Source organism: Ambystoma mexicanum, chromosome 7q, assembly GCF_040938575.1.
Source record: "Ambystoma mexicanum isolate Mex_15411 chromosome 7q, UKY_AmexF1_1, whole genome shotgun sequence".
NCBI classification, from domain to species: domain Eukaryota; kingdom Metazoa; phylum Chordata; class Amphibia; order Caudata; family Ambystomatidae; genus Ambystoma; species Ambystoma mexicanum.
Window position 1 is genome coordinate 1,036,481,004 of NC_090941.1, and position 24,970 is coordinate 1,036,505,973.

Below are 24,970 nucleotides of genomic sequence, written 5' to 3' on the forward strand. Positions count from 1 at the left end.
CATTTCCCACCTTCTAACATAATTTTTAACACTTTTATACACTTTTTGCAACTTTTCCCACTGCTTTTTTGTCTATCGACGTTCGCGGATGTCTGACGTCATTGCTGATCTTTCGGACAGTGTCACTTGACCACACGCTCGTGCACGCCATGATAACGCATCCGCACTTCACGATCGGGTCTGTGCTTCGCGGACAGTTCGGAACTGCATTTTCTACTGATCTAGGAACTTTCAAGCTCATAATGTTTCCCTTGTACTGCCCCTACCCCTATTCTTACTCATTATCCATTAACAATTTAGTACAGAGCACATACTTAGAAAAATATTAGCAAAACTGCTATTGCCATCCCTTCTTCCCAAGAGCCACCACCACCACCACTAGCTGGAGGACCTACACAACGAAAAAGCGTAGTACTTCCAAAGACAATGAAGAGGACCAAGAAGATGAGGTAGAGGAAGTGCCTACTTATAGCACCAAGAGAGAATCATGGGTGTGGCAGTTCTTTACCACTGTTGGGAATGTACCAAAGGCTAAAGCTACCAAAGTGATATGAACTGAGTGCAACGTTGTACTGAGTCACGGACTACCTGGACAGTACTCCTACGGGACCAGCCCCATGCTCCGCCACTACCAATCCAACCACCGCAATGCTCTCAGAAAAGCTGTTCTTTTCTTAGCAAGTAGTAGGCTGTCTTCCTCCACCCCATCTTCCTCAACCAGTACTGTAACCACACAGCCTACCTCTGTGGGACACAAAATCCCACCAGCTACCTTGCAAGCGATAAAAGAGGCCACTGATCCATATCTTTTGAAGATAATAGTCCTCTGTATATACTGCAACACACCACTATGAGGGGGAAGCAATTCTGAAGTGCTTTTAAAGCTGTAATCAAGGAGCATGAGAAAAACTGCCCACTACCTTAGATACAACACATGTGCAAAATCTTCCTCTGTTTACCTGATCCTCCATGTTAGTGCTTGGTGCCTCTTCCCTCATTTCCCTCCCCACCTTATTTTCTAACTTCTGCTGCAAAAAATAAAAATAAAAAAAACAACAAAAAGAAGGTTCCTTTAGGAACCATCTTTCAAAGTCTCAGTAAAGTACATAGACTCAATAAGATTTTCCAACATTTCCATTAGCATTATGTGTTATGCTAATGGGAATAATGTGGCATTCATCCCCTGTTCTAGGGACTGGAACGGGCGATAACAGCCTGCCAGCCCAAGCTATCGGCCCAAGTGAAGCGAGGGCAGATAATGAAGGCTCTGGACCATTATCTCCCGTTCCAGCCCCTTCAATGAGGGATGAAGGCCATTAGCACCCCAGGTTGCCAAAGCGGTAACCCAGAGTGCTAAGAAAAAAAAGTATTTTTCTTCCTACACCGGGACGCGTGCAGCGTCCCACTGTAGGAAGGAAAAATCTTTTCCAGGGTTGCCACCATGGAAACGGTAGCAGGGCTCCGTACAGAGTCCCTCTTCCCTTTCCATGGCAGCCTGCAGAAGGTGAAGAGCCAACCCTACAACCATATTACCACGAGCACATTTTATTTCCCTTTCAAACCTATCCCAATTTTGAAAAAAGTTGCCACATAGCCGGTTCCTGGTGGACATGGCCACTTTATCCCTATTGGTCATGACCAGTAACCAGATTGTCCAGGTCATGACCTTATGCCATGACCCGGACAATCTGGCCACTGCCCATGGCCACAGGGTATACCTCAGTCACCAAAGGTATATCACTATTTTTTGTACCTACATTATGACACTTGTCAAAAAATAACACAGAGACACATTTGCAAAACCATGCTTGCAGGACCTTGCCAATGCTCCTTACACGAGTTTGCTGGAAATCGACCATATTTTATTTTTTCAAAAGTGTCAAATGTACATACATACAATAGTCATATAACTTAACACTTGACAGAATCCATTCAGACTTTGCACAAACATTTAAGGGTGGGTCTCTAATCTTTCTGAAAACCTTTGTCTACATTCGTCAAACGGCAACAAAGTTATCAGCCATCTAAAAATGTTGAGACCCTCCTCTAATTTAGCCTCCTCTTGACAAAACTCCACCAAACTTTGCAATCTATATCTAGATCTACAATCTTTTTGCAAACTTTTGTGCAGATTCATCCAATGGCATCCCATTTAGAAGCCTTTACAATATTTTGTGACACCCCCTCTAATTTTGTTCCCTCTTGACAAAACAGCACCAAATTTCATGCAGTTTCATTGAGTGGCACCAAAGTTATAAGCCATCTAAAAACTGCTTTTTATTAAAACCTGTAATACACAAATAAGTATAGATGTACCCGAACATCTAACATGTTCGCGGACATCACAGGACTGCCCCAGACTGTTCCTGGACATCGGAAAAGAAAGACACCTGTTTTTGGCCTTTTAAGGCCACATCGCATCCCATCCTCATCACCCCCCACGTCCCAAGAGATTGTTTCATTAGTTTGACAAGTGCAATGTTGTGTTTTTTAATATGTTTTACCTCGATGTTCGCAGACAACGGCGGCAGTTGGCAAATGCAACATGGCAGGCGTTTCCAAAAATCTGGCGCACCTAACGTTTTGTATTGACCAATCAGTGGGCATCCGATGTCCGCGGACTCCACGTCAGCCTCTGGACCAATCGGAGACCCGTCCGCAAACCGAACAGGGAAATGAGTCTGCGGACCAAGCCCAAATATCACTATTTTTTTGGGACCTACTTTTTGGTCATTTTAAAAAAAAAAAACTGGACGGATTTACACAAAATGTACAAAAGCATGCTATCGAGACCAAGCCACCAAATTTGGTGAAAATCTGGCCAGCGTTTTTGGCCTGTAGGCATGAACACATTTATTTTTCCATTGCGTTCATGGGGGAAAGCACACATTTTGGGACCATGCCTATAACTTTTCCCACCTTCACGAAACCTCACCAAACTTTGCAGGATCAATCTGACGGGGCCATTTACTTTTTATGCAAAGTTATGTGAGGATTCGTTCAGGGGGGGCGAAGTTATAAGCCACCCAAAAAGTGCTCTTCCTATGGGTTGAGCAACTTAACCATAACTACAGGGCGGCTGCCGCAGGCCGTATAACATATATATATCTGCCCATTTATCATCGTCCTTCTGCCTTTCTACTATTCTCCCACTCACTCCCCCACTTCCTTTAATGGGTTCTTAACCTTTCTTCTGGTTTCCCCTCTCCTACCCAACCTCAATGTTCTCCCGGATCCTCCCACTCACTTTTTCATCTTCACGCTTTCTTGTGCTCTCCTCATCCCCCCATCTCTTCTCCTTTACCCCTTTTCCCTCACTTGGTACTTCCACTCTTAAGGACCCATTCGACTGCTCCTACCTGTGAGGCTAAGAACCTTGGGGTCATCTTCGACTCCACCCTCTCCTTCTCCCCTCACATCTCTGATGTCTCTAAGAAGTCAAACTATCTGCTGCACCTCCTCAGAGGTATTCTTTCTTTCCTCACTTTCTCACAGAAGCTCACTGTCTCCAGAGCTCTGGATCTCTCTAGGCTGGACTACTGCAACAGCCTCTTTCTAAATCTTCCTGCCTCTACTCTCCGTCTTTTTCAACATATGCAGAACAGAATTGCAAGACTTGTCCTTGGCCTCAAGCCCAGGGATCGTATCTCTCCAGCCCTGAAATCTCTTCATTGGCTCCCAGTGATGGCAAGGATCAAGTTCAAGATCCTCTGCATTGTCCACAGGGCTTTTTGGGGCCTCAGACCACACTACCTCCAACTCTCTCTTCCTAAACATCTCCCTTCTCAAACTCTCTGCTCATCCACCACCAATTCTCTGAGGTTCACTCGCTTTTCCAAGCAAAGATTTGGGGGTAGATCTCTTTCTTTGGCTGGGGCCACCCTCTGGAGCAGCCTCTGTCAGACTCTGTGTTCTGAGTGTTTGTAATGTCCCAACTTCCCCCATCCTCCTCCTCACCTGTACTGTTGTAATCTTCGTCCTCTGGACTGAGGGATCTTCTGGCTCTGTAATCTTTTTCTTTTTTCGTCTGATGTTTGTGTCTCACACGGGTGGAAGCCACAATGAAGGCTCGTGAAGAGCACCCCACTGTGACCCCTTTCCCGGGAGGGACAAATGAGGGGAAAAAGCTGGTAATGGCAGAAAAAAAACCTGTTGATGGCGCAGACAGGAATCTTCTTGGAAAGTGGGCTCCTTTTGAAGAGTAGTCTTTGAATGCGGGAAATGGATTCCAATGACCCAAGGAACAATGACTCAAGAAGCAAAAAGTTCCAAAACAGCAGAAATAAACAGGCGGGACCGGAGCAAGCCAGCAGGAGCCAAAACAAAGGAGGAGAAAAGAGAGGGAGGAGTCAAGACCGTAAATAGGGAAGAAACCAAACGGGGAATGAGCCATGCAGAGAAGGGCTGAAAGAAAACAGGGAAGCTGGAAATGGTAAGAACAGATAAGAAGACACTCCGCAAGAGAATCGGAGCGAAAGCAAGAAAGAAAAGGCACAAGCGTACAGCAACAGCAGCAGCGAAACAGAACAGCTGACCGAAATGGTTGCAACGTGACACGCAGAAGGTGGCGTGGCTATTGTAGACCTATGTACATCCGAAAGAGGAAAAAGAACTAGACCGCTGGATGTACGTAGAAGTGAACGTGAAAGGAGCTTCAAGGGGTGTGTAAGCGAACCCGGGGCAACATGCGCCAGGATCGGATATGGCGCATGACAGCCTCCATCAAACTTGAACAGAAGCACCTCTGGTTCTGGAAGCAACTCAAGACCTTCCTCTTCACTCCCGCTTTCTCTCTTGCTTTCCCCTGCTGATGACCCATCTGCTCCACGCACTGGTCACTTGGCCATCCTCTGAACTTTGCCTGTCCAGTTGCACCTCGCACTGCCTCTTGGCTCCACCAGCACTTGTGGTCTGTATCTGTAAACCTACAGTCCCTTTTCTCTGCACTTATGAGCCACCTCTTTGCTGCACTTTCTGATTACCTGCACTGAGCCACCACTGGCTGCACTTTTTTATTACCTGCACTTCGCTTCCGCCTTGGCACTTCTCCCTTTCCCCTTCCCTGCACTTGCATAATCTGAATGACAAAAGGCCTAGTAAGATTGTTGTTTTGTCCTCCCTCTGTTTCCCCCTCCTTGTCTTGTTGCGCCTAGAAACACTTGTGTACAGGTGTGTTAAAAATGTCATATCATATCATTCTCAACCCACTTCCCTACCTGTATCCCGCGCCAAGCCTAGATTGCATCTCATCAACTCCTCCACCTCCTTTTCTAGTCTCAGAGACCTCCATTCTAACAATCGAGCCCTTTTGATTAGTGAATTGCTAATCACCCCAAGCATAGCTAGTGTACCGGGATTGTCCACTCTCCCCCAGCTCTGATTTCCTCTGGAGCGCAAGGATCTGCCTATCCCCACTTCCCACGGCTCACAGATCTAGGGTTCCTCACCCAGGCTTGCAATACTAGAAGTAAGGCCCTGTATTGCGTGTTATACCATGTCAATAGTTTTTCATAGCTGGATGAGCAGAACCCTGCCCGCACTCTGTGAGATCGTGGAACGCTATGGTAGTGGAATGTTTTGGTATGAGCCGGAGGCAGCTGGATGCTGGCTAAGGATGGATGAAGACTGCAGTCCTTATGCTTGTAACTGAATAAAGCATGCCACTTACATGAACTTGGTTGTGACCTTTGTTATAATGGCAACGAGTTTGCTGCTATCAGGTGCTGCAGTGAGGGAGCAGTCAGGACCATGGAAGGAGATTGACGTCCCGTGGCTCTGAGAGTTCCCAAGTGGTTATACTGTGAAATATATACATCCAGCTGATCCCGGGATTCGAAGATGTCCCTCCGAAGAATGGTGTAACGGTACAGCGAACCAAAGGTAAGCAGCATTTGCAAAGCCATAGCTCTCAACTCACACGCTTTTGGCGGGTGTCACCCGCCTTGTAAAGGGCTGACTCACCCGCCAAGCCTCCTGCACGCCCATTCATTCCAATGGGCGTCTCACCCGCCAAAAACAAAATCGGGTGAGTTCACCCGCCTTTCCAACACAAATGATTGAGGGCTATGGCAAAGCTGTGTTTGGAGAGCGTTAAGTTTTCCCTGGATCAGGTTTGCGCTGAGGTTTACCACTGAGCAGGATCAAGCATGCACCCGCTGCGGGGCCTGTAAATTGATTAGGGAAGCTCCAGCGAGGCAGGAAAAAAAAAGCGGAAGTAGTGCACACACCGGCGTGAGATCACAAACAAGTACTTTCAGTTGAGTGAACTCAGTATAAGAGGAAAAGACCCTAGTGCACTCAAATGCGTGGTGGCCATATATTCTTTCAATCATGTTTCCCGAGCAACCAGACTCACAGAAAGCGTAACGCCTGGAGCGGTCATCCTTACCCAGTCTTCTTCGTCCTAGTGATAAGCTATAGTGTGCATCAGAATTGGCCCAAGATTCACAACCAGCATACTTTGGGCTTAGATGCAGAAAGGAAAATGCAGAAGTGTGATGGATGTGTATTGAATTCACAACACAATAAACCGTGAGTCAATTGCAATAAACTTCTCAGAAAAAATTGTGGTATGGCTAATATACCTGGCCCAGTACTGTTTTTACCCGAAAGACAGTTATTCAATGGAAAGACTGGAAGGAGGACTTTTTAAAGTTTGTACTTGCGGTATATGGCCTTAATTACTCTGAATAAAAGAAAAATGCTATTTTATGCCATTACCTGGTCATGGAGGGCGGGAAAGTATTAAAAAGACTACCATACCCTATTGTGGAGGATGGAGTGAAATTAAATTTGTTTGAGAGCAGTATATCAAAACTGGAAAAATACGATAAAGTGTAGGAGAGCAAAATCCTTGCAAGGTACCACTTTGCCACCAGGGAGCAAAGAAAAGATGAAAGCATTGAAGAACTAATTCCTCACTGCACTGAGAGGCTTGGCAGTCAAATGCCAGGCTAAACCCTGCTGTTGAGAAGAACATTTGCGGGATCAATTAATAATAAAATGTGCAGAGCGTAAAGTGCATAAGGAACTATGGGGAGAGAAAGATCCAGATCTCGAAAGAGCTATTGAGATAGACATATACATAATACAAAGCAATTGACTATTGCCAATATTGAACCTCTGATTGACAATACATTTGGTTTTGCACCTGAAAAAGCTCTGACAATTCAAGATATGGTCACCTCTTTAACTACCAATCTCGTTAGCATTTTAGATAAATTAGCACCACTTAAACTTAAAAGATATGTAAAGGTAATACCAATAAAAAGTCCTGGTTTTCAGAGGATCTGAGAAAACTTAAATCAGTGTCACTGAAAGCTTATTGTGCCTGGGAACGTGACCCCAATCCAGCTGCACTAACCTTTTATAAGAAAGATGCCCTGGATTAGGAAAATGCTATACTCTTGGCTAAGAGAAATTTCCACAACACTCGCATCGAGAATGCTGTTTCTGATACTAAAGAACTGTTTAGAATTTTAAAGGAACAGGACATCATGCCTGCTCCCCAGGGTTTAGTGGAAACAAACGATAAGGACTGGTGTCAACTAATCCAAAACGGCTTGGAAAGTAAATTGAATAACATCCGAGCAACTATGCTTGAAAAAAAGAAACTGACCCTGGCCTCTTCGGATACTACGTCACCGAATGCTTTTATAAGGAATCCAGACATCCCCATTTCCAACATTCCATCCAATAAGCGAATGGGAACTAGAAAAAATAATAGGTCAGATGAAATCTTCTCATTGTAGAGGCGACGCTTGTGCTTCCGCGATTATTAAATCATGTGCTCCGTCCCTAGTCAAAGCAATTTGTATATTTGTTAACGCCTCACTTAAGGAAGGGAAGGTGCCCTTGGAACTTAAACAAACTAAAGTTACCCCTACCATCAAGGAACCAGGTTTGTCAAGAGATAATCCTTTAAATTTCCGTCCAATCTCAAATACTCAATTTTTGTTGAAAATTCTCGATAGAGCTGCTTACCAGCAGATTGCTGAACATTTGAATCAACATCCAAACCTGCACGCTCATCAATCAGGCTTCAGAAAACAATTCGGAACTGAGACCTCTCTTCTGGAATTAAAATCCAGGTTATTAACACAAATGGACAAGAGCGGCCTCTCTCTGATTATATCCCTGGATCAATCTGCAGCCTTAGATTTAATTGAACACACCATATTGAATAACAGGCTGAAGGAAGTAGCTAATTTCTCTAACCAGGCAGCTGCTTGGATCGCTTCTTTTCTTGAACACCGACAGTAGTGTTTTTTTCGGACACTGCCGAAGCTGATCCAATCCCAGTTCTCTTTGGAGTTCCACAGGGGGCTAGCACCTCGCCATGTACATACAATCTTTTTATGGCCCCATTTTTCTATATGCTGGAGCAGGAGGGTGTAACTTTTTCAAATTACGCCAATGACACCCAATGTGTGGTGCATCTAACCGGTTCCCATGAGCTAGAAGTGAATATAATTTTCAGCCTAATTGAAAACTGGATGTTGAATAATTATTTGGCTCTTAACAGAGCCAAGACTGAGCTAATGATAGTGGGTTCTCCACATTCATTGAAGGTATTAAATCATGCCTATAGCTCCTTCACGCTGGGGGTTGATATCATATGCCCACTTCCAAAAACAAAAATACTGGGCGTTACCCTTGACCAGTCCCTCAATATGAAAGCACATGTGTCCTCGGTCGTGTCTTCATCAGTTTATTACGTTAAACTGTTATCACATCTGAGACCTCTTATATCTCAGAAAAGTGCTGAAACTATAGCAAGAGCCATAATAGGGGCTAGATTAGATTATTGTTGCAGTCTCTTACTAGGCATCAGCAGGTTGGCTCTACAGAAACTACAACAGGTTCAGAATTGGGCTGTGAGAGTTGTAGTGGGGCTTGCCAGATGCGAACATGTTTCGGAAGCCAGACGGGGTCTGCACTGGCTTCCAGTGGAGGCTAGAATCAAATTTAGAACATTGGTTATAACATTTAAATGTAGAATGCTAATGATGCCTCCATATTGTCAATGCTATATCAAGGATAAAGTAAACACTAGAGCGCTAAGATCTGGAGATCACAATCTTCTGGAGCAACTCAGACCAAAAACCTCAAAAGCGGAGAATGGGGCCTTTTCCTTCAAAGCCCCCATTTTGTGGAATTTACTTCCAGATCACTTGCGCAAACTTAAACTCCTGGCCAACTTCAAGAAAGAACTTAAAACCTTTCTCTTTTCATAATCTGGTATCTCGGGGCATTACTATATTGCAAGTATCCGGCCAATAGGTTTTTTTTTCTTTCTATGGCTGCCTGAGCTAGGACTTGTGTAGGTTAGTACAGGAGACCATGTTCGTTGTTTATTTGCTACTTTGTTCTGTTAGCGCCTTCATGCCTACGGGCCCATAGTGCGCTTTATAAATGTAATGAAAAATGAAAAAGACAAACCAGTGGAACACACCTCATTGTGCATCAAGGATTTAACCAAAGAAAACAAAAGCACCATGGATGACTCGAAGAAAGCAATGGAACAGACAGAGACCACTTATGGCACAAAGAGAAACCACCCAATAGGTCTATGTACAAAAAGGAGAGCTTCGATTTCAGAGGTAGAGATGGTGACTGGAGAGACAGAGAGAAAGATGTTGACTGGAGATCCAGAGGAAGGGGCAGAGGAATTTCTAGCAACAGAAGAGAATTTGCTTCTAGTCGTAGTGTGTCTCGTACACTCAAGTGCTGCTACCGATGTGGTAGCACTGAACATTTTGCCAGAGACAGAGAATGCACGGATGTGCATGTGGAATGCAGACGTGTGGTAGAAAGGGCCACCTTTCCAAGTGTTGTCGGTATTGGAGTGGCAATGTGGGAATCGTGGAGGAGGATCTGTATAATTTTGATGGAGGGTATGAGGGAATGGGTGTGGTGCAAGTTGTAAATGCCGTTTGCGAAGTTAAGATTAAAAAGCCTAGGACCATGATTGAGGTCAATGGAGAAGCAATTGAGATGTTGGCTGACAGTGGCGCGGATTATACTCTAATCAGCAAAACATCATGGGACAAAGAGCTGTCGAGTTGTGTATTGAAAGAGGCGAGTGTGGAGGCAAATGCATATGATGAAAACCATATAACAATTATAGCACAAATGTTTGCAAAATGATCTTTTAAGTGCACCATGAGTAAAGTATATGTCACAAATGTTGGAGGAGATGTATTGTCTTGGAGTTGCCAAGCAGCTCTTTGGTTGAGACTAGATCCAAATGATAAGGAACAGGTTCATGGCCGGTTGCAATTTGGTTGTGTTGGAGCTCAAAGACCTAGAAGGAGGTGAAGTAGCCAAGTGGGCTCCGAATGTATTTCGGAATGAATTGGTGTGTCTTAAAGGTTGTATACATATAATTAAACTTAGGAAGGCATTGGTACCATATGCCGCCAAGCTCAGACCAGTTCCCCTAGCATGTAGGAAGGAAGTTGAAATGGAGTTGAACAGGATGTTGAAGGAGGGCATCATTGAATGGTCTGAGGCATTAGAGTGGGTGAGTCCTATTGTTGTAAAAAAAAACAACGGTTCAATCAGGCTATGCATAGAGTTAAGAGAAGTCAACAAAAATATTGTGATAGAGAGGTTCCCTTACCAAAAATTGATTAAATGGTTACAGATCTGTGTGGTTCAAAGGTATATTCGTTGTTAGGTCTCAAATCTGCGTATCACCAAATTCACATGCTGCATGGGTCACATGATATACTCACGTTCATCACGCATGGGGGCCTCTTTAAATGTGTAAGGATGCCATTCAGACTTATTTCATCTGCCAGCGTATTCCAAAGAGTGATGCATAACATCTTGGGTGCTGTGAAAGGAGTCAAATTCTATCAAGGATGATATTTTGTTGTGGAGTAGAGACAGAGGTGAACATGATGTGAGATTGAGAGATGTAATGAGAAGGTTGGAAGATTCTGGATTGACATTGAAGTTGGAGATGTGTACGTTTGCAAAGACACAAGTAGACTACTTAGGTTAAAGTATCTCGGGAGAAGGTGTTCATCCAAAATTCAGCACTGTCAAGGCCATTGTGGATATGGCATCCCCGGAGAACGCATCTGAAGTTTCTTCTTTCTTAGGGATAATAATAATAATAACAGCTGGTTTTGTATAGCGCTACAAACCCACAGGTATCTAAGCGCTGAAACAACAGTTGATATTATCATCCCACTGTGCGGTACTCAATGTATCGACCTTGGAAGGATGAAATGCTGAGTTGTCCCTACCAGGATTTGAACCTCCATCTGCTGGCCGTACGCAGATGTCAGAACGAGAGCTCAGCTTGCAGTGCTTTCTAACCGGCATATGATGTGGTAGCACTGAACATTTTGCAAGAGACAGAGAATGCACAGCTGTGCATGTGGAATGTAGACAGTGTGGTTGAAAGGGTCACCTTTCCAAGTGTTGTCAGTATTGGAGTGGAAATGTGGGAACCGTGGAGGAGGATCTGTATAATTTTGATGAAGTGGATGAGGGATTGGATGTGGATGATTGAGTATAACACAAAATACGTTAACAGCCTGGCCAGTAAAACAGTGAATATGAGGAAACTCACCAGAAAATGGGTGAGGTTCATTTGGAATGAATTGTGTGAGGAAGTATTTGTAAATGGGAAAAAGGAGGTTTTGCAGGGGTTCAGAGAGGGAGCTCGTACAATTGTATATATATGGATGCATTAGAGTATGGATTAGGACAGTGTTAATATAGGATGATGGGAATTGGTTGTGTACGATTGCTTATGCCTCAAAAGCCCTCAAAGAAGTAGAAAGCCGCTACTCAGTAATAGATCAAGACGCCCTGGAAGTCTTGTGGGCCATCAATGAATTCAAGGTGTATTTGTGTGGAAGAGCATTTGTTGTTAGAACTGATCAGAAACCTTTGGTGGCGATTTTTAATAAAAAAGGGTTAGATGGAGTATCTAGGAAAATTTCTAAGTGGATAGCCATATTACAGGGCATAGAATTCATGGTGAAACATATTCAAGGTGAGGATACTGCAGTGGCGGGTCCCCTTTTGAGAAGACCAGTGGTGGAGGATGAGGAAACTGACACATTGACAGATTATGGAGTTAGGGACATATTTCTGGTAGAGGAATGTCTATAGGAGAGTGAGTGGCTGGCGGCTTGTATGGAAGTTGAGGAATATCAGCAGGAAAAAGGATTAGTGCAAAGGAGATGGATTGGTAATAACGATCATACTGGTAATAACGATAATGTCTTAAGTGTACTCAAAGAGTGCAGGAGGATCAAGGAGGAGTTGAGTGTGGTAGATGGTTTATTGTGCAGAAGACAGAGGTTAGTGGTTCCTCTAGGGATGCGAGAGGCTCTGGTTGACCTAAGACACAAAGCGCACATGGGTATTTGCAGGACCAAGTCACTCATCAGAATGGATTTTTGCGGGCCACGGTTCATTGAGATGCGGGTCAAGGAGTGCGAAAAGTGTAAAAATAGTGACAAGGTGCTGGTGATGAGTGTACCACCCACGGTGGTACCAACTGCACCCAGGGGACCTTGGGAGATGATCGCCATAGACTTCTTGGGGCCTTTGAACTTTTGAGGTGCTAGGGACAGCTATGTCATTGTGGTAATGGACCTACTTACGAAGTAGACAGAAGTAGGTGTGATCAAAGATATAACATCTAAGAATATTATCAAATTTCTTGAAGGTATTGTTTGGAGGGAAGGTTGGCCTTCGGTGTTAGTAAGTGACAATGGTCCGCAATTTGTCTTGAGGGAATTTCAATCTTGGATGGTGGAGAATGGGATCAAACACAAGAGGACATCTCTTTATCATCCCCAGGTTAACGGCTGTGTGGAGCGCTTCAATAGAACTTTCATGGTTGGTCTTCGGTTATTAGTTAGGTGTGGTGGTGAATGGCAGAAGGATTTGATATGGAGAGTTTTCCGATAGAGAATCACACCTCATCCTGTCACTGGGGTCACACTATTTGAGTTAGAGGACGCAAATCCAATACATTGTTAACTCCAGGTTGGATGGAGCAATGCCGAGCTCACATATCCTGTTGGATCTTATCCGATGACCGTTGGTACCGCCGACAAGGTCCCGTGGGACATGCCCGCCAGTGGCGTCCGCATTGCGAGGCTGCAGGAGGAGGCACAGCGCGACGTGTCAGTGCTGTCAGGGGCAGTCCTGATGACTGAGGATCATGCAGGCCGCCGGAGAGCCCGGGATGTGTGTCACGGTGGAGGAGACGTGGAACGGGGTCCCCCGCTGCCGCATTGTCTTAGTGGATTAAAGACTCCCGTCTGGGATTGAAGGTGGGTGGAGCAGCACGCTGCCATGCTCTGTGAATACACTCCAGCTTGGGGTAGAGAGCGAACATAGCCGCTGTTGCTGCATAGGTAACAGTGTCTCCCGTCCGAGAGGGAAAGGGCGGTGCGGCTCCTACTGCTGCCGTGGTAAGGTGGTCAATTCCCACCTGGGGGGGAGACTGGATGTGGAGCTGCCCGGTCCACCGCTGCAATATTTAAGTGTTCTCCCACCTGGGGGAGCGTGGTGATAGTGTGGTCCCGACTGCCGCAATCAGGCATCCAAAGCTTGTGCCTGGGGGAGAGAATGAGTGGTGTGGCCTTTGCCGCCACTGCACTGTATCATGCGAATATGCCAGAGAGAGAGGCAGGATGCCCCAGCGGGCAAGTGGAATGGTGGCCACTGCTTTAATGGTGTGAACTCCCGACTGGGGAAGCATAAAGAGGCGCGGCCCGTGACCGCTGCCGACATCCTGCACTCCCTCCCTGTAATGGTGTCTCTGCATGGGTGCCGCCACAGGACGATGACCCACACAGCCATGAACTAGATCCCCCAAAGCTCCTCACAAGAACTGCAGAGACACGGCAGATGACCGGGTGTGGCTTTGCCTGCTGGCGTCGGGGAGCGCCTGATCCTCTATATCTCCTGGACTAGTAAAAATTATATTGCCCAGGGGAATGGTCTCCCAACCTCATGATTGTCCCTATCCTTGTCGCCACACTGACTCAGAGCGTGTGTCAGGATCCGGTCATGCCCTATGCTCCCCACAGACAAAGGTGTGTGCACGATGTTAAACTGGTTGCCGGCCTCTCCACAAGTGCATAAAGAGCACTCAGTAAAGATATACATTTGATGCTGTGGGCCGCGGCCCGCATGTCATTGACGTGCTTAAAGTGGTCTCGGTAATGATGTGTGTGTGGGGGGAGCTGTGATCCCGCAGTAGCTAAGCATGGTGTCATCCATTGGTTGGAGTTCCCTCTTATACTGTTTGATAAAGTTTCCCCTGTGATGCGTTTGCCGCCCTATGATAAACTGCCCGACTGAATTGTTTCTATAATTGCATGTGATTAACGGAACAATTTGTAATGTAGGTATTTTGTGCTGCGTCTTGTGTTGCATCATGTCGTTGTTTCAACATTATACCAGTGGCATGGGATGTATTTTTTTTTTTAATTGTACAAAACAATTTTTACAAAGGAAGATGAAGTGAAGAAAAGAAGAAGAAAAATCTAACAGAAAGCAGAAAAATCAAGAAGACCGTCCTCCAGCAGAAGATTCGAGATTGCCAGGTAACCGGAGTGTTCATTTTGCTTCTCTTATATTCTCCGAGGTCACCCTAATTTGCTCATCTAAACCAAGCTGTCCAAAGAAGCCCACCCCGGCTATGACCCAACAGGTCTTTATCGCACTCATTAGGCGAACCCACCAATCCCTCCCCGTTCTAAGCACGGAGATGCTTGAAGAAGTGGCCTAGCCAGGTGTGTCTTATCTTCTCCAGACCCATGCATTCAAGTAGTAGATGCCTTCTCGTCTCCACTTCAGTGGAGGCGGTGCAGCATCTGCATTTGTTTGAAGCGACTTTCCCTTGCAGTGTCACGTGTTGGTGACAGGCTGGACACTGTGTCCTGTAGGGTGACCAGATTTAAAAAGTAAAAAAAACAAGGCAACTAACATAAAAGTAGGACTAACTCTTGAAAATGGCTGTCAAGGCACTACACTTCAGTAGCAGTTGGAGTAGAAGGGGGTTTAAGTGTTATTGTTCAAATACACATATATTATAATTAATTTATCACAAACTAACACTATCTGAAGTTGTAAAATGCAGCATTTCTTTTGTGCGAGATTGTGCATTCCTGCCTGTCGGCTATGAAGACCTACTGCCAAAAACCGGGACCACTGCAGTTTGCAATGGAAACATAAAGTTGAGAAAGGGGGACAGTCCCGGCAAAACTGCGACGTCTGGTCACACTAGTGTCATGGTCTCAATAAAAGGGGCGCATGGCTTCCTGTGGGCCAGTTATTATCACTGCAACTCAAGGCTCCTGTGTTACTCCTTAGAGCATTGCATGCAGGCAGGTGGGGGTGTCCACATAACAGAACACCGACAAAAGAACAAGGTAGCTTATACTAACTTAAATAAAAATACCAACTCAAATAATTAGGTACCAATAAAAACCAGTTCAAAGAGTGAATAGAAACCAAATGTGTTCTCCAGAACAGCTGGGTAGATGTCTTTCCCGCCAGGGCGTGTCCCTCGTGACTGGAGTCTGTTGTTAGCTATTATGGCCCGCGTCTTCTCTCTACCACAGTGTGGTGGCGTGCACAGCTGAGTGGCAGGCCGTCACATTGAGAACATAGGCAAAGCGTGTGCCAGGCCGAGCTTGGCTCTGCCAGCCTCCTCGCCCTTGTGTTTTTGTTTGTCAGTCAGGGGTTGCCAGGCCATGTCCCTCCCCCTCCTACACACCAGATGCAAATACGGCGGGAAGGAATGGAGGCCCGTCACGCGGCCCGTGAGGATCCGGACAGTGTCTCGCATTGTCCTCGGTGCTCCCAGGCACCGGATGCAGGGCATTCTTTGCCCTCTCATTTCACTAGCAAATCCCAGCGAACACGTGACTTCCGCCACAGAGGTGCGGGGGCACAAACGGGCCTTTCACCAGCACAGCCCCTGCATGCAGCAGAGGTTAACAGGGGCTTTTCACTGACTATCTCAGAACTTGCCCTGTCACCCCTCATACAGGAAGCCCCGTGCATTCTCTGCATTTCAAAAGGTTCATCCTCCTAACAACCCTTCACCACCCTCCACAAATTACTCACCTACATTGACCTCAATGAGATCACTCACCAAAAACGCCCCATCCCATTCTGGAGATGGTAGTCCAGTCGATGGTTTTCCTTTGCATTTTGGGAATTCTAGTCCTGGATTCTCCCAATGTAAATCCTGCACTAGAAGTCCCAAACCGACTGGATTGCAATTTCCCATGGGGCATGTTGGTACTGGGTTGAGTGCAGAGCTTTAAGTGGGAGGGGCTAGCTGGGCTCAGCCTCATCAGTGTCCAAAAAGTACACCCAAGTCTAGTTATTGCTCCCCGTCTCCTCCAACATAGTGCCTGACAATACTGCTGTTCCCCAGTAGATGTCACTGTAACCCATGCTTAGAATCACATCCGTTTCAGATTTTGCTGATAAATCGTTGTTTGGCAGAACACTTAAAATAAAGAATGCAGTTTAATTTCTGCAACATATTTATTTAAGTCTTGTAAATAGACTGATTAAGTAAAAACAACGAATATAAAAAATAATCAGATTTCCTTTAAAATGGCGGAGGGTTCGTTTGGAATCTTCATTTCTCGATTTTGATTAGATTTCGTTTTTATATTTGAATATTTTTGTAGCCGCTTGATGACAGCTTCTGTTAGGCCACCTCTTTAGTTGTATAGGCCACACTTCTTTAAAATATCCTTTACCCGCAGTATCTTGGCCCTGCCAGAGACTTCTTAGACCCACCCCCAACTATTGTTTTTCGACTCTTTAGAGCCTCTCCCTTTGTGTCTTATCCCCTTGTAAGTACTGGCTGAGAGCGATGTCACTGAGGTCATCACGACAGGCAGCACACAGTTGTTCAGTTTTACAACTACCCTAACTCATTGCTCACAAGCTCGAAGCTAAGGGAACAGAGAGAAGAGATGGTTTGTCCAGGATCACACCGTTTCATTAAGTGTGGAAACTGGGATTATAGCTCAAGCCTCTTGATTCTATAGCCAACAAAATACAGTTTTGTACGCATCACGTCCCGGTATTAACCTAGTGGCCCCCTGGGATCGGGATCATGTATATTATTTTTCACTCCTCCATCGATGAAATGCCCTGTCTCAGGGACTGCTACAGAATGATGCGTGCATGGATAAAAAAATATCAAGTGCACCACAAATAAATATGACAGATGCAAGCCAGCAATAAACCCGTCACAGTCTAGTTGGGATATCACAACTCACCTGAAACATCTGTAATAACTTGCTCGCTGTAATTTCGGGTCAGTTAAGACTCCATGATGCCTGCTGTCAGAGCTAGAACAGAGTGTGAAAGGCAGCTCTCTAAATACAATACCAGGTGCCTCTTAATCTCAGTCTGTAATGCCCGTATACAGGCCTGTAAATAGTCTTCATATTACAGGCTAGTTATGACATCAGTACTGACTTACAATAAGAAAGCATCATTACTGCTCTGTCATCAGTAATTATGCTTCAGCTGTGACATCACAATGCCTGCTGCTTGAGCCGGCACAAAGTAGAGCAGAATTCCGGCAGCCACTGATATGATATGATAGATTATTTATAACAAGCACGAACCCGGGGATTCAACCTGGGTTGCTTCCTTGCTTCCAAGGCGAGCACGTTGCCCCTGAGCTATCCTCCCAACACTGCAGCAGTAAATAAGAGCCTTGACAAGATTTTCTATTTCCTGTCTTCTAACATAGTTTCTGTGACTTTACAGCCATTAACCAATCAGGAACTGTTTATGGTAATGTTTATTTTGTGCTCTAGAGCAAGAAGCTGCATGTTACTACTTATTTTAAAAACAAAACGCAAGCCCCGCCTGGAAACCTAATTCTGTAATGAGAAGTCAATTCTGCATACTACTTAAGTATGGTGGTGGCGGAATACTAAACTTAACTCTGCTCCAGTCTACCTGACCCAATCAGAGGCAGGCGAGTTCCAACTTGTAATAGAACAATAAAGTGTTTTAATTAATTCCAGCAGAAAAGGTTACTCACTATAGACAAATATATACAAACATATACGTATACATTTTCTTTGAAGCACATAACGCAAAACGTATATACAGTGTCACTAATGAATATTAAACACAAGCACATGACTGGTTTTGGAGAAGTGAGGGCAGTGAATGCAAGCAATGGATACATTCAAAGACAGGCTGATCTGAAATTTAAACTCTGGGACTGATAGCACTCAGAGTTTCTTCCCTTTTTCCTCCTTCACCCCAAACTCTCCTCCCACATTCCGGGCTCTCTGAATGCCCTCAGTCCTTGGATGGCACAGTGAAGCCTCATGCATGCACTGCCCCTGACTCAGTTTCCTACCCTGTCCTCTTTCCTCCCCGTCATCTAACGTCACCTTCTCCTGGGCTGCTCGTAACCTTGGGGTTTACTCCCAGTCAGACCTCAACTTCTCTCTGATCACCTCCCAAACTGCCACACCTGCTCGCATCAGTTTCTGAAACATCAGAAAGACTCGCCACCTCATCCCCTTCCCGACTGCCAGACACCTCATCTTCTTCGTCTCTCTAAGCTGGACTACTGCGCCCCCTGAGCCTCTTCCTTCTTAAAGGGGCTCTGAGCTTTTCTCACACACAACACCAGCCTTCTTCTCGGCCTCCCTAACTACCTGTCCTCCTGGTTTAACAAAGTTCTGAACTTCTCTATAGGCGCTCTCTTTACCCTACCCCACTTCCCCTCCATCTCTTCCTATCTCCTAAAGTTGGGCCTGCTCTGCAGGCAGAAACTGTTCAAATTCAAAGTCCGGCTCCTCGTCTACACATCCATTGCCATCTACTCCTCACCTTCGCTTTCTTTGCTTCTCCTCTCTCAACAATGTTACTGCTCCTTGCCCACCCCGTGCTTCTTCTCACTTTTGATCCTTTTCTCACGAGAACCCTTCACATCAAAAACACCTCTTCCCTCCCTTTTTTCAAAGCCCTCCTGAAATCCCACCTACTTACCACTGAGTCGCCCCTCCCCCTTGACCTACCTGTATCCTCTCTTACCCGTGTATCCCATCTCCCTCCCATGCCTGCGACTCCTTCCTCCCTACTCCTTTCCTACCCTCCACTTTTTCTTTTCTCTTTATGAAACACGTATTCTTCTACCGCCCTCCTCCCCACTGCTCCACCCATCTACAGGACCAACACTAACAGGGGATCGCAGACCTCCCCACTGTAGCTGTCAATCAGTAGCTGTCCATCACTGATGCTCTGTGTCTACTGTAAGGCCTTTTTTGACCAAAGGTCAATAGTCTCATTTACTGTTTGTTTGTTTTAAAATGTTATGTGATGTTATTGTGCATTTGTATAGCGCCTTATATACCATTGGTGTGATTTCAGAGCGCTGGGGCTTTCACGCCCATGGGAACCGTAGTCCAGGTCAGTGGAGTGAGTAGGATAGTGTATAGTGCTTGGGTGGCACTCGGTATGTGTGCAGCCAGTGCGGATTGCGTGCAGCCGGCCGTATTCAAATGCTAGTGGCGGTGCAGTGGTTGTGAGAGATCATGGAATGTGTGCAGCAAGGTAGGTGGTCTCCGAGTCTGCATTCTGGCTGCCGTGGGCCTGTGTAAGAGATTATGTCTGCAGCTCGGCCCATTTTTCTGTGGGGTATAGCTGTGTTCTAACAGACTGTTGAGGTGTTCAAATGAGAATTGTAGGTATGTGTGCGGCTAGGCCGAAATTGATCGAGGGGTTTAGCTGCGTTCTATTGTTCGTTGTTGTAAAGTGGAGAGTGAGCATATTGATAGGAGTAAAACATAAATAAATAAAACCAGAGCTTTGCCATGGCTTGAAATATCCTCGTAGCATGCATAACACCTCTATAGCACACAGCTGTTACCGCGAGTCCCTCTATAATTAATAGAGATAATATTGTTATATTTCTTTTGCTGGCAAATCACAAGCGGCCAATTATACTGGAAACCCATCCGTTGTGATGCAACAAGGCGCAAAGTTAATGGAAGGTGGCAGCAGCCTCCAGAGGCTCATCCTCCTTTCAGGGGAAACGTCACCAGAGACATTGGTGGAATAAATGGAACACCCCATCAAGTACCTTTTAAGAAAACAACAAATGACCCCAGTGTAACAACTCTAGTTAACAGAGCCAAGGGTGCACAGACTCCTCCAGTTTATGCATCTCATGTGGCAGATTCTATACATCCTAAACCTTTAGCTCTGATGTCAGGGAACACCTCCGAGCACTGGCAGCTCCCCTTAAACGCCTTCCCTCCAGTCTGGGAATGAGGGCTGTGATTCATTATCTCACAGAAAAGTACACACACACACACACACACACACACACACACACACACACACACACACACACACACACACACACACACACACACACACACACACACACACACACACACACACACACACACACACACACACACACACACACACACACACACACACACACACACACACACACACACACACACACACACACACACACACACACACACACACACACACACACACACACACACACACACACACACACACACACACACACACACACACACACACACACACACACACACACACACACACACACACACACCTCTCTCCTCTCTCTCCTTTCTCTTCACCCTTTCCTTCTCCACCCTCTCTCTCTCCTCCTATCTCTCCCTCTCTGTCTCTCTTCTCTTTATCTATCTCTCTCCCTCTCTACATCATTCTCCCTCTCTCTTTTTCTCTCTCTCGTTCACTCCTCTCGGCTTGCTGTCCTCTCTCTCTGTCTCTCCTCTCTGACCTCTCCCTATCTCTCGTTCTCCTCACTCTCCTCTCTCTCCTATCTCTCGTCACTTTCTGTCTCTTGTCTCTCTCTGTCTCCCTCCTCTCGTTTTCTTCTACATCTTCTCTATCCTTTCTTTTTCTCTGTCTCTCACCTCTCCCTATCTCGGTCTCCACACTCTCCTCTCGCTCCTACCTCTCTCTCCTCTCTTTCTGTCTCTCGCCTCTCTCTCTCTGTCTCTCCCCTCCCGCTCTCTCTCTTTCTCCTCTACATCTTTGCTATCCCCTCTTTCTCTCTCTTTCCTCTTTTTCTCTGCCTCTTTCTTTCTGACTGTCTCTCGCCCCTCTCCCTTCCTTCCTCCACCTCACTCGTCTCTCTCTACCTATCTCCCCTTGTCTCTCCATCTCCCCTTCTCCCTTTCCCGCTCCCCCTCTTCCTAGAACACGGGTCTGCAACACACGTTCCTGATGTCTTGGGCTGCAACTCCCTTGATCCTCACCATTGACTAGTCTAGCTAGGGCTGATGAGAGCTTCAGTCCAAAACATCTGAAGAGCCAAAGTTTGCAGATCGCTGCCAGGAACATGGTGACCTCATAGACTAATGATAAGCAACCTAGAGGCCTAGATGCCTCTGGGCCAAGAGCACTTAACACATGTTAAATAAATAAATAAATAAATAAATACATACACCTTTATCTCTACTCCACTTCCTCCCTGCTGTGCCCTCACAGCCCTTGGCTTGCTCTTTCACAGGAGCTCCTGGGGCCTGTCCTCCTGGCCATTCTCGTCCAAGGTTGCATTGCCCTCTCTTGCCTCACCGCCGCCTTCCAATGGTTGAGTTCCATCCGAAACTCAAATCCACCCAAGGGTCTCCGACAAGGTTCAGAAATATAATAGAAACGATTAAAGGGAGAAGGGATAGGGAAAGACTTGAGTAATGTTACTGGCCAGAAAGCCAGCATCCGCAATGATGAGGAGTAAGAAAGCCCATAAGCAGAATGAATGAGAGGAGGAAAGGTCCCCCTCTAAACTCACACATTCCCCCCTGGAGTAGGGCAATGGAGCAAATGCTGCCCGCCATCGCTGGCCCCTCCCCCTAACAGCACTAATGAGGGTGAGGCAGGATTATATATCCTCCTTTGCCCACGAAACCCAACATCAAGATGCAACCTCAGCCGTACACCGCATCAGCCAGCATATATATTGAGCACCATGCTCAAATCTACATACCACTGCCACCTGGGGTGCCATGTGACACACCGAATCTCCCCAGGAATTCCTGCCATGGCCAGGAGTTCCCCTAATTCTCTGGAAGAATTACTCATATGTCTTACAGGCAATACGCAGTAGCCATGAGCAAGCGTCCCCGGCCAAGGAAGCAACCATTTTATGTTTGGTTATATTTCATAGCTTGAAGCGCAGACCTAGCTCGAGAGCACCGTAACTCTGTACATGGTGTGAGAAGTCAGCATTTGGTCCGGCACTGCCTTAGTTCTAAAGAACAAAAACTATGCCAGAAATTCCTTCTGATGGATGGTCATGTGCGTGTCTTTGGCAATATAGTGCCTCGCGTGGACAAGCACAACCTGCCCAAAAGTAGTTAGCAACAGTACGGCTAGTCTACTGTAGAGGACAGGGCAGCCAATCGTACTATAGCAGCCATCAGAATCTTTGGGGCATTCATTAATCCATTGTTAAGGCCATGGAATGAATACAGGGGAATCTGTGGTCAGCGTTAGACACTACCGTTGATCAAATCATCGCTTTGACTGAAGGGGTGGATCACTCCATGACTTGGTGGAAAGCCATCACTCAAGAGAATAAATAGCAACCCGCCCAATATGCCCTCTGAGGTGCGTTTGGTTTCTGACAAAAAAGTCCAAGAACACCCACCCCTCATCCAAAGGAGGTCCCAACCCAAGAAACGTGGTCAAGAAGAACGCACACGTGATACCGCAGGCTACCATTGTGGCAGCAATCAGAAAGGTCAGGCTTCAATTATTCCTCTCCAATAGGGAAATGGCAGAACCTCTTCCAGAAAATATGACCCTGCAAAGCAGATCTGAGGAGTAAGAGCTTGCTGAAGATGAAGAGTCCCCAAGAAATATGGAACTCATGGGGCCTCATTCCAAATGTGGCGGTCTGGAAATAAGGGTGCTGGTCGCCCCGTACTGGCACGCTTTCTGGACTGCCACACTCCAACTCTGCATTGCTGGGCAGTTGCACCCAGCAGGTCTGACCTTCCGGGCGCAATGGACCCGGTAGGCGGAGTTGTTAGCAACAATGCCGGTGCTTCTGTGTCCCCATTCCCATGGAGTCCTGAAGGACTCCATGGGAATGGGGACATATACTTTCCGCCCCCTGATATCAAGGCAGCTAGGACTTGTAATGTCCTGGTGGCACCTGGATATCAGGCGACAGGAACGGTGTTACGAGTCCGAGGCAGGTTACCGCCAAACTCGTAATGAGGCCCATGGTAACTGATTGAACCACAACTGACCTCACACTGACAACCTATTTCATGACAGTGTTGGGAATGGTGCACGGCAAACAGCTTGGACTGGCCTATGGGGCAATAGGCCAATGCCCGAACCAAAAACACAAAATGCTAAGGTTGAACAGTTTTTGGGTCAAAGTGGGCCACTATTTTGGCCAATGTGGGCCAGTCTGATGAGTTACTTCTCTATGCAGCTAGTAGTTTTGACCATTGTTGCTGAATAAATATTCTCTATATTGCACAACATGCATTACATTTGATAAAAAAAACTCCCCCTTGGTTACTATTCAAACAGTGTCACAAAAGGAATGAATTGCCTTTTGCAACTGTGAGCCATTTTTACATTGGTGCCCGACACAATTGAATGTCCCAGTCCGACCCTGATGGCAACAAGTTCAGTGCTCTTGCACCCCCCACCCCAGAAGACCGAGGGGTACTCAGGATATGCCATCATCATCTTTGGTTGGGTTCCATTGGAGCGGAACCACAACGGTAGGACTACCGAGCAAGAACACGAATTGCAGGCAAAGGGCTGTCCCTTTAAATCTCTGTGCAGCAATGTGTTCCTTTCTTCCATTGGTTCCCCTCTAGAGGCCAGCCTGCAGCCCATGTGCAGGAGCTGGAGAGCTGCTGCTACTCTCCAGGCTCTGCTGGTGTCAGGTAATCCATTTCCACAGAGAACCTCCATGCCACTTTCACACTGGCCCCAGAACACTTTCTTGGCAGTTTCACAAGTGCCATGCAAGTGTTCTTCCACTAAAGTGCTAATCTTCAGGCTCATTGCAAATGGGTTAATCAGATTATCTGAAGGTGTGTGTCACATTGTTATTTAAAGCACCACAGATTATCGTTGCTGGAACACCGCCTGCTACCTGGTAAAAACAAGATCTGCTGTCATTTCCTAAGCCTCAAAGCTGATTCGTTGGGAAATGGCGTCTGTATGCCATCTGCGGGGGCTACTTGTCAGTGTGATAGTGTCATATTTCAATTTGAACACAGTTATGCATATAGAAACACCATTCTTTAATCCCTTTCGACAATTGTTTATATCAGTCAGTGGTCAGATTCACACATTAGAAATGAATCATATTGCATGACAAGAGAGGAGGCAAGCATTAAAATCATCAACCGCAACCCTGGAAGGACCTGACCTAGATGAAAAAGCAGACCTAATTCAGAATTCGATCGCCCAAACAATAGACAGAATCTCCCCGGAAAACCCTTCATCCCATCACAAAAGAAAGCAGTGGCAAGACGGTTTACACCCCACCTCAATATAATGAAGAAAAAAACCCAGAAATTTGAAGTAGAATGGAGGAAAAACTATGGCCAGGAAAAAAGAATAAACTATCAAAAACAAATCCAAGCACAAAAAAGTAAATTCTCAAAGGCAAAAAGAAATACTACAACAACAGAATCACAAAAGCCACGAACACCCAGAAAGAACTATCCAACATCGTAAATTGTTATTGTTATTTTGCATTTATATAGCGCCTTATATACCATTGGTATGGTCTGAAGGCGCTGGTAGGTTGAACGCCCTTGGGAACCGAAGTTCATATCAGTAGAGAGAGTAGAGAGAGTCAAAAGGTGCGTGTGAGCAACAGGTATGTGTACAGCTCGTGCAGTATCAGTGTAATAGCTGCTTTCTA

General features: G+C 45.9%; 1 protein-coding gene across 1 annotated transcript in view; it reads right to left on the bottom strand.

Moving 5' to 3' along the window:
* The window catches only part of LOC138528576 (post-GPI attachment to proteins factor 2-like), a 272,761-nt gene extending 255,353 nt beyond the window's left edge, over window positions 1–17,408 (bottom strand). The window contains exon 1 of the mRNA XM_069640347.1: window positions 17,298–17,408. The gene's annotated coding sequence lies outside the window, so the exon portion shown is untranslated. The remainder of the gene's footprint in view (window positions 1–17,297) is intronic.
* Window positions 17,409–24,970: the final 7,562 nt, after the last annotated feature.